The sequence below is a fragment of the Rhipicephalus sanguineus genome, chromosome 1 (assembly GCF_013339695.2).
Source record: "Rhipicephalus sanguineus isolate Rsan-2018 chromosome 1, BIME_Rsan_1.4, whole genome shotgun sequence".
Taxonomy (NCBI): domain Eukaryota; kingdom Metazoa; phylum Arthropoda; class Arachnida; order Ixodida; family Ixodidae; genus Rhipicephalus; species Rhipicephalus sanguineus.
This window is the reverse complement of record NC_051176.1, coordinates 99,023,394-99,033,803: the sequence shown is the minus strand read 5'-3', so window position 1 is coordinate 99,033,803 and position 10,410 is coordinate 99,023,394.

Below are 10,410 nucleotides of genomic sequence, written 5' to 3'. Positions count from 1 at the left end.
GGATCTTAGAAATGCAAGCGTACTAGCATCAGCGTGCATTTTTGGCACATTGACTCATTCTGGGGAAATCTCTTTCCCCTGGCACAAGGGGTGCAGCGTGGTTCAGAAAATAGAGTACAAACCTCACAACTGCTAATCAAAACGCACTTAAGCCTACTACTGCACACGCAATAAAGAAAAAAAATCTATAGAGTGCTTTTCGTAGAAAAATACGTGTCAATGGTGCATCATACGCCGGACAAAGAATAAGATTCAGGCTACGTCTGTGTTTCACGCCATTTATAATTGTGGGACAAGGCGGCAGCCAATCATGACGTTCGACGTGTATTCTTAGTAAAGCCACTTGGCCAGCTTGAAGGCTCAATGTGTCTGTTTTAACTAGCAAGTACTAACACGCTTCACACAAATTAACCGCACAATGCTGGTCGTCACCATCTTCAGGTTGATTTCGCCTTCGGTTGTGCCCCGCGAAGGCGGAAACGCGCATATCCCCACTTGCGGAACATACAAACGGAAGGCAACTGTCAACAGAACATTCGAGGATGCGTAATAAAACAGTCCAAAGCACGGGAAGCGAGGCTGAAGGGAGAATACAACTGAAAGGGCGAAAGTTGCCGGGGCCATTGGTCCCTGATAAAGCGAGCTTTGTACCACTGATCGTAAGATACATAGCTAACTAAATTTATTACGTATGTACTTCATCGCTATGGCATTATGTATATACCCAAATTTAGCGCATTTAGGCGCCCAAGAACAGACGTCGGAGGGCTTGCCTGGAACTCGATGTCGTGCGATGCTCGCTTGTATTTTCGAGTTGCAGCGCGCCGAAATAAATGAAACATCTAACTGAATAACTGAAGCGTACCCGCAGTTCGCTTTGACGAGCTTCCTACTTTTGTGAAGCGTAGATTGGCGGAAGAAAATTTGCAGGTCCTTAATTTTCAGGAAACCGTGGCTTGACATTTGGGAAAGATGGGGGTCTATTTGTAGCCTACGCACATTCGCTTCCAGACGGCTCTCTTTGCATTACCTAGTTAGTGCCAGGGCTGAGATGAAGGTGCTAGTGGAGGATTCTTTCGCAGCGCCGCCTGGGCAGAGTCTGACGTCTATGTTCTAATACGCACGGAATACTTCCCGTCTAAGCAGGGCGCAGGTTTGGTTTAGGTTAATAAACAAATAAACGCCAGGCCTGCGCTGAAACCGCAGCACAGTCACAGCGAAAGCTGGAAGAGCGGCATTTCTAGAGCCCGTTAAGCTCTCTTGGGGCTACAATACAAGTACACTAGAAAGGTACCCACTACGCCATAAATCACAATTTTTGTGAAGTTGGGAAGCACCTACTAAGCCATTATTCGTCATTCTGCGGAGAAGCGAGGCACCAGCTACACGTCTGTAAGGCATATGGCACTTTTGTTGACGCGACGAGTGATGACGATGAAGAATTATTGGCTCCAGGCCCTTTGTAATAGGTTGGAATCTTTAAACGGCCCACCAGTTATGTAATTTGCATTGGGTGACGCCCTGGTCGCTATTTCCCTCTCCCGTCATGCTGTATAACATACGTTGACGTGGGAGAGAGACGGGGGGGGGGGGGGGCGAAGAACTTTACTGAGACCCGAGGAAAATGGATCATGCGCTTATGGGCTTCCTTGGCAGCCAATACAAGTACACTTGCGAGGAAGCCGCTACGCTATAAATCATTGTAATTTTTGAGAAGTAGGGCAGCAGGCACTGTGCCATTTTTCGTCATTCTACGGAGAGCGTTGGTACCTGCTAAACGCATGTAAGGCATTATGCGCAATTTGTTGATGCTGTGCCTGATGACGAAGAAGAATTATAGCAGAGTCATTTGTAATGGGTTGGATGCATTCAACAACCTACTCGTTGCGGAATTCGCATTGTGTGACGCCTGGTTACAGAATTCGCGTTGTGCGACGCTTGGTGCTTATTTTACTCTTCTACCACGCTATATTGCATATGCTAATGTGGTTCCTTCCCGACATGAAACCTGTATAGGACCTTTTTGCAAAGCAGTTTCAAGCACCGGCATGGCTCAGAGGTTGAATACTGGGCTCCCACGCAGAGGGCCCAGGTTCGAACCTCGTTCCATCCTGGAGTTTTTTTCTTATTTAGTTTTTTTTCTTATTTCGAGCGATACTGGTTACGGACACCGGCGGCGGCGGCGGCGGCGGACAACTACGGCGCCAAAAACGGCCGGTGAAATGATCTCATAACAGCTTTCGCTGTAAAAAGAAATCCCACCTTCCTTTTGTTGCAGATATTCGGGTCTTTGGCAAAGAGTCGCAAAACGAGACAGAACAACAGGCAAAATAGCCCACAAATTGGCTCTACGGCTGAGACGAGGCCCCAGAGAGAATTCAGATCAGTCTTCTCGGTGGGACGATGTAAATCGATTTTCGCAGCCAGTATTTTTCCCACCCCGAGCTCCGGACTGTTATTGACTTCTCCTTAGATGCCAGTGCTATCTCAGAGGTGCCAGGAATCGCTCAGACCGAGGCCGATACGACGCAACGGGGCTTTGAACTCATCCTGCCTTCAGGACGAAATGGAGGCTTTCTGTCTTGAGTTTCTGTGGTGGCATTTTGCATTATCACAGAGAAAATACCGCCATAGAAGTGCAGTGTCGTGTTGCTCAACAAAGACACAACTATGAGGGAAAAGAGACGAATGACACTAGTTGATGGTGACACAAGGTGTGAGTGAGTGAGTGAGTGAGTGAGTGAGTGAGTGAGTGAGTGAGTGAGTGAGTGAGTGAGTGAGTGAGTGAGTGAGTGAGTGAGTGAGTGAGTGAGTGAGTGAGTGAGTGAGTGAGTGAGTGAGTGAGTGAGTGCCTGCGTGCGTGCGTGCGTGCGTGCGCGCGCGAGTGTGTGTGTGTGTGTGTGTGTGTGTGTGTGTGTGTGTGGTGTGTGTGTGTGTGTGTGTGTGTGTGTGTGTTACATTGCATTGCATTGCATTGTGAACTAAGGCGCGAATGCTCTAGAAACGCCGCACTAAAGAAACCTTGGTTTTCTTTTTGTATCTATGTCCGTGAGATTTTCACCTCTACTACAAGTATACCAAGAAACCTCTGAATAAATATTGGCGTTATTTGGTGACTGCTCTATCGACCAGAAGGACATTAGCTTCAAGAACATTTTCTGTCATATCCCACTCTAGCATTGCAAAACAATGCTGTCATCATCATCGTTATCATTATCATTGCGCTCCTCATTATTATAACGTTAATCTCTGTCTTTCCGTTTTTCTTCTCCTCCTCCTCTCTAATTACTATGTGTCTATTGACCTTATGAAAAATTCTTTGGAGAACGTGACGTACATTTGTAAAATATGCAACAGTTTCGGAATATGTCTATTTGGGTTTTAGATATACAATGTCTCAAGGGGTGACAAATACCTACGGTAAATAAATACCTCTGAATAGAGTCGTTTAATAAGTCACGGAAATACGGTAAGCCAATATGGTACGCTACGACGGTACCGCTCCTCCTTTCCTGGTCGTTGTGCTTTTGCCAGTGAAGGCACCCCAACACCACCCAAGCTTTTTCCGAAATTACTGTGGGGTTGTCACGCCTCATTGTAGCCTGCCAGCCTACGCATTGTTGACAAAGAACCTGTCGTTCGGGAGACGCACTGTCATACTGGACCTGGGAGCAGCTCAAAGCAACGATCGGGAAAGGAGGAGCGCTACCGTACTGCCTTACCGTATTTGCTCACCGTATTTACGTAACTTGCTAAAAGACACTAATATGACAGAATATCACTTATCCTGCACTGCAGTGACGTCCACTGCATGACTCACACCCTGTCGTGGTAGTTTTGCGGCTCATGCGTTGCGTGGCTTAGGTCGAGGACGCGGGTTCGATTGCCGACCATCACGGTCGCATTTCGATGGGGGAAGACAGACGAACACCTGTGTACCTAAATTCAGGTGCACGTTAACGAACCAATCTAGCTTATGCAACGTTATCAGCAATGTGAAGCAGCTGAGACTGTCGCCGTTCAATGTCACTGCGTGGTTCAGCCCCAAGAAAGCGGCTATTTCGCGACTAAACTGGGCTTTTTAACTGACTCGTGCCAATTGCGGGCAAATCAGTTCTGCGAAAAAACATGGCTGATCCCCTTTTCATAGGAATCGGTGTAACACGAAAGTGATACATGTCTTCACAGGGGTAGTTGAGCGTTTATTGTGAATGGTTTCGCCACAAGGGCAGAGTATTGAAGGCTATTGCAGCAAATTGTAATGTCACGCGAAGAACGGTAAGCAGCTCGAAACTTGCAGCGTGCTCTAAAGCTGAAAGGACGCACGAAACGAACATACACTGGACGAGCGCGAACTAACAACTGTCACAATTGTTACTTCTTTGCGTGTGAGCAGCGCGCTCCTTTCGGAAACGCGGCCGCTGCAGCGAGCGAAGTGACCTTCGCGCTCTCTTTTAGCGTCAACGGAAACTTGCGGTGAAAGGACAAGAGGTACAAACGAGCGCGCAAAAAAAAAAAAAAAACGAGAGGCACCCCATGTAGAAGCGCGCTCGCATCGCGACGCGCGGGCCGAGCGCCGCGCGCCGAGGAATGAGGGGTCGTGGGTTCGAGTCCCGGCTACGGAACTTTTTCTTGTAGTTTTTTTTCTTTGCCATCTGTTAGTGTATATTTTACAACGTCATATCCATGATGGAAATACGTCATTGGAGCCGTGGTGGACCCCGGCATAAAACACTTGCGTGTTAAAATCCGCAAGGTGGAGGAGGGTTGATGAAAGGAAACTAATGACATCCATCTGTTTGTAAAACAAAGCTACAAAGGTACGGTACGTCATTCGTAACGTTCTACAAGGGGCATTACGAATGACGTCCCAGGCTAGTACATTTTTTAAACAGCGGAGCTCTTTATGCCAAGCGTTGGTTCGTACGTCGCGAACAGAAAACTCCTCGCAACCGCTCTGCTCCGCCTGACGTGACGAGACCATTAGCCGAGCTTTCCGGGCCGCCTTCGACGGGGCCAGGGAAGGCGAGTTTACGTTGGCATTGCTCAACGTGAGGTCGCGAGGTCACTGCAGAGCCACGCCGCGGACGTTAACCATGACGAACTGCTGCGGAGGGCCAGGTTGATATGCTTTACCAAGACGTGGAACAGCCGCATGCAGATCGATGATTCAAAACTTTGGCATAACCTCGAAACGTCAAGACCAACGTACCGATCAGCTCGGCTTTGTCTTTAGCTTTGCGCCACTAGCGCAAGCTACGCCCCGCTTTTTTTTTTTTGCCCTTTCGATAAATCCGCATTGGGTTTTCATTGCCAACTTCGTGATACAAACGAGTTGACGTACATTACTTTTGCGTTGACGTACATTACTTTTGCGTGCCTTTCTTTGACTGTTGTCGTGAGAATTTGTGAAGCCTGTTCCACTGAAACTTTTATGCTTCGTATAACGTTGTCTTTTCGTATTTCGTAAAAAGGGATACCCACAGCGCCTTCTATACGACGCCGCCGCTCGAATCGACTTTTAGGTAGCCTCATGGTTCCTTAACTCTTCAGGAGTGCTGGCTAGTGAGTCTTTTCCCTACGGAATCACGCAATAACGCGGCAAACCGTACCACAATATCGTAAGTGCTGCAAATGCACGTGACAGAGAGCGCGATTTCTTTATTATAAAAGGAAAAGACCCTGTATAGCTTATTTCCCAAGTTCATTGTGTGGGCCGCCAGCAGGTCGGTCACTCACCAGTGAGCTTCCGTTCATCATCGCACTATCGTTAGAACCGGCCAAGTATAGTTGGCACGCCAACTCTGTGGATAGTGTGGGCGGATAAACGTTTATTGAAATCAGTAAATATTTGAAGGGAGAAATGTCAAGGGTAGGTTCCCCATTCCAGGACTCCAGTGGTCGCCTGACTTGATCTAGGAGGACCTTTTAGGTCTCTAGGTCAATTCGAGCAAGGACGGCTTGCCACGGCTCTCCCAGCATCGTGAGTATCAGACGTGATCGTACTTCCATTGGTTTCCTCTGACATTCCCGCGTTACGTGCTGCATAGCGTCGGTCTCTAAACGCACCACGGACGTCAATTTAGATAGGCAGTCGAATTTTTGAGGCGCAACCAACGCAGATGTGGGTATATTCACATAATATTGTCTAAGGCTACGTACTTCATCCACTTTCAGCAATTTATGTGGTGAGGCATACTGCTGTCTTGTCTTACGTTGATTCTCTAGTATATCGCGAGCAGTGTGGGGTTCGTATTGTTGATCCCTGTCATTCTTCGCTTGGTTTGTCAAATCATGAGGCTAATGAATGCGCCCCCTCATTACCCGATATACCCTCGTGGCCTGAGCACCAGAATCATCGTGTGTTAGGTCGTCACGTAGCATTTTCGTGACCACATTGGGTAGTCGGCAATGCAGAAACATTTTACAAGTCTCTTGCGAATCAGATAGGATTAGGGGAGATGTATTCTTCGCATCTTTGGTTCTAATGGCTAGCGCAATAGCCACTGCTTCCGCCGTTGCCGTACATATCGTTTTAACCGAGGGCACGACAGCTTTAATGGTATGCTGAATTGATTGAACTGCTACTATGATGCAGCACTCGCTTGATTTGGAGGCATCGGTGTCGATTACCTCTTGACTCTGACCAGATTGTTGGTGTAGTGGTCAAGCTCTATCTTGTCTGCTCACGCTGTGGTACAATTTGCTCATGTTCCGCAGGACGGTAGACGGCCATGCATTGTCGGGATTCCCTAGCCATTGCAGTTATGTCCTCCCTGCAGTACTGTGGTCTAGTGGGCGCAAGCTAATGGGCTCATGCTAATGAGGGCTTCTCTGCCTACGTTTGTCAGGCGCAGTAGTTCCTTTTACGAAAGAAGCGTTGCTGCCACCAGCTCTTCGCAAGTGTTGTACACACCTAGCTCTTCTTCTCATTTGGTGCATTTAGCACATTATTTGTGAAACATGTTTGGAAATATCCAAAAAAAATGTTTACTGCCATAATGATAGTTACTGGCTTTCTCCTGTTTCGTCGTGTCTCTAGTTCCGTAACGCCGGTGACGTCCTCAGTTTTAGTGCGGATTCGCGTATAGACCAGAACACAGCGAATTCCATGCGCATCGCCATATTTGCATCGCGCGTCGCGCCATCTATCGCACCCGCGACGAAACAACATGCGCGGGCTGCCACGCCAGCAGACGCTACACAGAGCAAAGGTGAAACTCCCGAAACTCAGCCCGTCGGAGAGCGTGTTTCGCGTCTTTTCTAGCCTGGACATTTTCGCTGATTTTTAACACGAAAGTGTTTTATGCCGGGGTCCAGCGAGTACATCCGTCACGGATATGACGGTAATAAGATGGACGCCAACGCGGGAGAAAGAAAAAAACAAAGAGAAAGATACCGCGCTGGGAATCGAACCCACGACGTTGCGGCCGCGACGGCAAGCGCCCGACGCCCTACCGACTAAGATAACTCGGGAGTGCTAGACACGGCGCAAACGCGCCTTATATCTTTCACACATTCTCTTTCGCGGCGGGCGGAGCGGCGCGGTGGCGCCACCTGTGAGATGTGAAAAGAAGTAATGCTTCGCGATGGACACTTACTAGAGCTTACTCCGAGATTGCACGCGATATCGGAGGTCATGGTTAAAGCGTCTCGATACCAGAGAGGTAGACTGGCCGCGCTGGCGTCGCCGAGGCACCGTAGACGCAGTTACGTTCTTTGCCTTTGGCTTCGTGTTAGCGTGCGTCGGCTCATCGGAGTAGTGCAGCTTCCACGTGCACCAACTGGATTTCTCCGCCGCCGACTGCTTCAATTGCGAGGGCACCGATTAACAAAACTGCTTCAATACGCGTTGCAGAAAGGACGCGATTTCGACGGGCGAATATCGTGCCTTGGTGCAGCGAGAGCAGCGCCTGCGAGACAGAGGCCAGCGGGACACACGCGTTGCGGCTCAGGCTACGAACTCTACCTCCCGTGTTGCTGAAGCGCAGGGCGTGTTAGTGTATGCATGAGCACAGGCGTCGGCTACCCATTACTAGAAAGCGCACACCGTGCCGTTTCTCTCCTTAATTGACGACGCTTTGAAGAAGTGCCTACCGGGTACCAGTGTTGATTATGAGCTTGCTGATATCATCCTAACGCGGGATTCACGATTCGCTGTGTCCAAATATATGTTCACACCGTCAGCTACCACAACGGTTTAATCATGATCATGGGCGTTAGTCACCGCGATAGCGACATGCTGTCAACATGGGTGCATACACGTCAAACGGTGCTATAGCTGCCCAAACACGAATAGACATTGTACAAGCTCTCATATATCACTACACAATAAGCACTACTTCTGTGAAGACACGTTTCACTTTGGTGTTATACCGATTCCTATGACGGAGGGATCAGCCATGTTTTTTTGGAACATCAAGAACATCTTGCTCATGCAAGTCCACAATGTATACAGTACGTGCTGAGTCGGCTGCGGAAGCAACCTCGTCAGATACGTACGCTGTTACATTTGTAAAAAAAAACGTTCTCGCAGTAGTACGCGTGAATCGTAATTGCAGTGCAGCTCGCGAAAGAGTGAAACGATGTTTTGTTGCCCCATATTACAAGTTGTGCACAAAGTTTTGTGAAAGCTCATCATTTCAGCATGCATCGCGTAATAATTAAAGTACGCTTTACGGGTAGTTTCGCGGAACGTAATTTTTGTTTCACGAGCGCTCTTACAATAATGCGTCTTGCTCACAAAAGCGTGCTATCAGAGAGTATAACTTGCAGTATCGTTCACCGGTCCCTTTTGGAAGCTACCTGCGCGATTTTATTCTTCTAACGATGGTGCTTTACAAGCGAAACTGTGCTACTCTTAGTTAAGCCGGTTAACTACGGCTGCGACGTAAAGGACACTGGCGCGAGTACTGTTTACTTACGTGCCAATATATGTGTTATGTGCAGCTGGGTGCCTCGTGTCCAAATAAATTTGGGGACATCAAACACTGAAATGAAAACACGAAATTCTGGCCAGCTGTTGAGGAGCACCGTGCCTTTATTACCTTTTGAAGACGAAATCTCGAAGGCGTTGATGCCACCAAAAGCACTAAAGCTTAATATTACGTTGAAAGTGGCAAAGCATGCTGATTGCTTGTGCTTGAAAGCACTACCTTGCACTAGATTTTCGTCAAAGGAAACGCTCAAAGGTATGAAGTGCACCCCCACACAGAGCTCGCGCCTGCCTTCAACCCAGCTGCGTGTCACGCAAATTACGTTCGCAAAATGAAATAGGTGGGCATCACACTGCAGAATACACGCAGTTAGTGTACTTACTCGCGCATTTTCACTCGGCTCCTAGTTTTTCTGCTTGAATCACAGTTATCCACTCGCGGCGAAGCTGACCGCACCGGCACTATTTCCATGGCGCGTCGTAATCTTCGCAGACAACGCTAATATCCTCTTGTTGCGCTGCTTGTTTTGACATCCAAAGACAACGCAGTAGTGCCCAGACGAGCACTTATACGCTGAAGCGGCGTGAACGGGTACTTTTTCGCACTTTAAAGCCTCAGAACTTCAGCTTGCCCTGTTTACTTGGTGCAGCCCGCGCTCGCCTTGGCAGCCCCGGTCAGCCCGGCGTCTGGGTGCAAGAGTGTCCGCTCGGCTCGCCAGCAGCCTGGGTGCGAGACAGGCGTGCTCTGGTGTATACTGGTAATATGTTGAGAAGCTATAATATTCATCTATACAGCGAGTAGGAACAGTAGCACTTCCTTAGCCAACGGCGCAGCTACGTACACTTACGGTGCTTTTCATACTTCAGTGCCCTGTGATTCTAAAGTAACTCAAAGTAGAAAGCGACATCTGCGCTGGTTGAGTTCTTATGATACACCGACTACATTAAAACCACTGCCTGCTTTCATTGGAGTGCGTACCCTGGACTCTACGTTGTTTCTGATACTATTCCCTCTTTCTCCTTCTATACATTGCTTCTCTTCCTTCTTGTTGGCAAATCCAACCACGTTAGCCGACTCATGCATCATGCCTCTCTCTCTTGGTGTATGAGCGAACTTACATGACTTGTACGCGTTTTGTACATTGGAGAGTTAGTTGTTTTATACCAAAACGTTAAATAAAGGGACACCCTCGTATGGTTTTAAAGGATGTACGTGCGCTTAATCGAAAGGTACGGCAAATAAATGGCAGTCTCCGGAAAGCAAGCACGTGAAGAAAATAGTGGTAAGGTCAGACATTCTGCAGTTTGTAACAGCGGCCGACAGTAAAGCAGGAGGCCGGGATTATATCGACGTACGCAAGCAGTTTTAATAGCTTGACCCAGAATTTTGGCGGCGAACAAAACTTATGACCAAATTTTACGGGCAGCGCGAAAGGACTGCACGTAATAGCGCGCCTTGCACGCTGAAATAGATT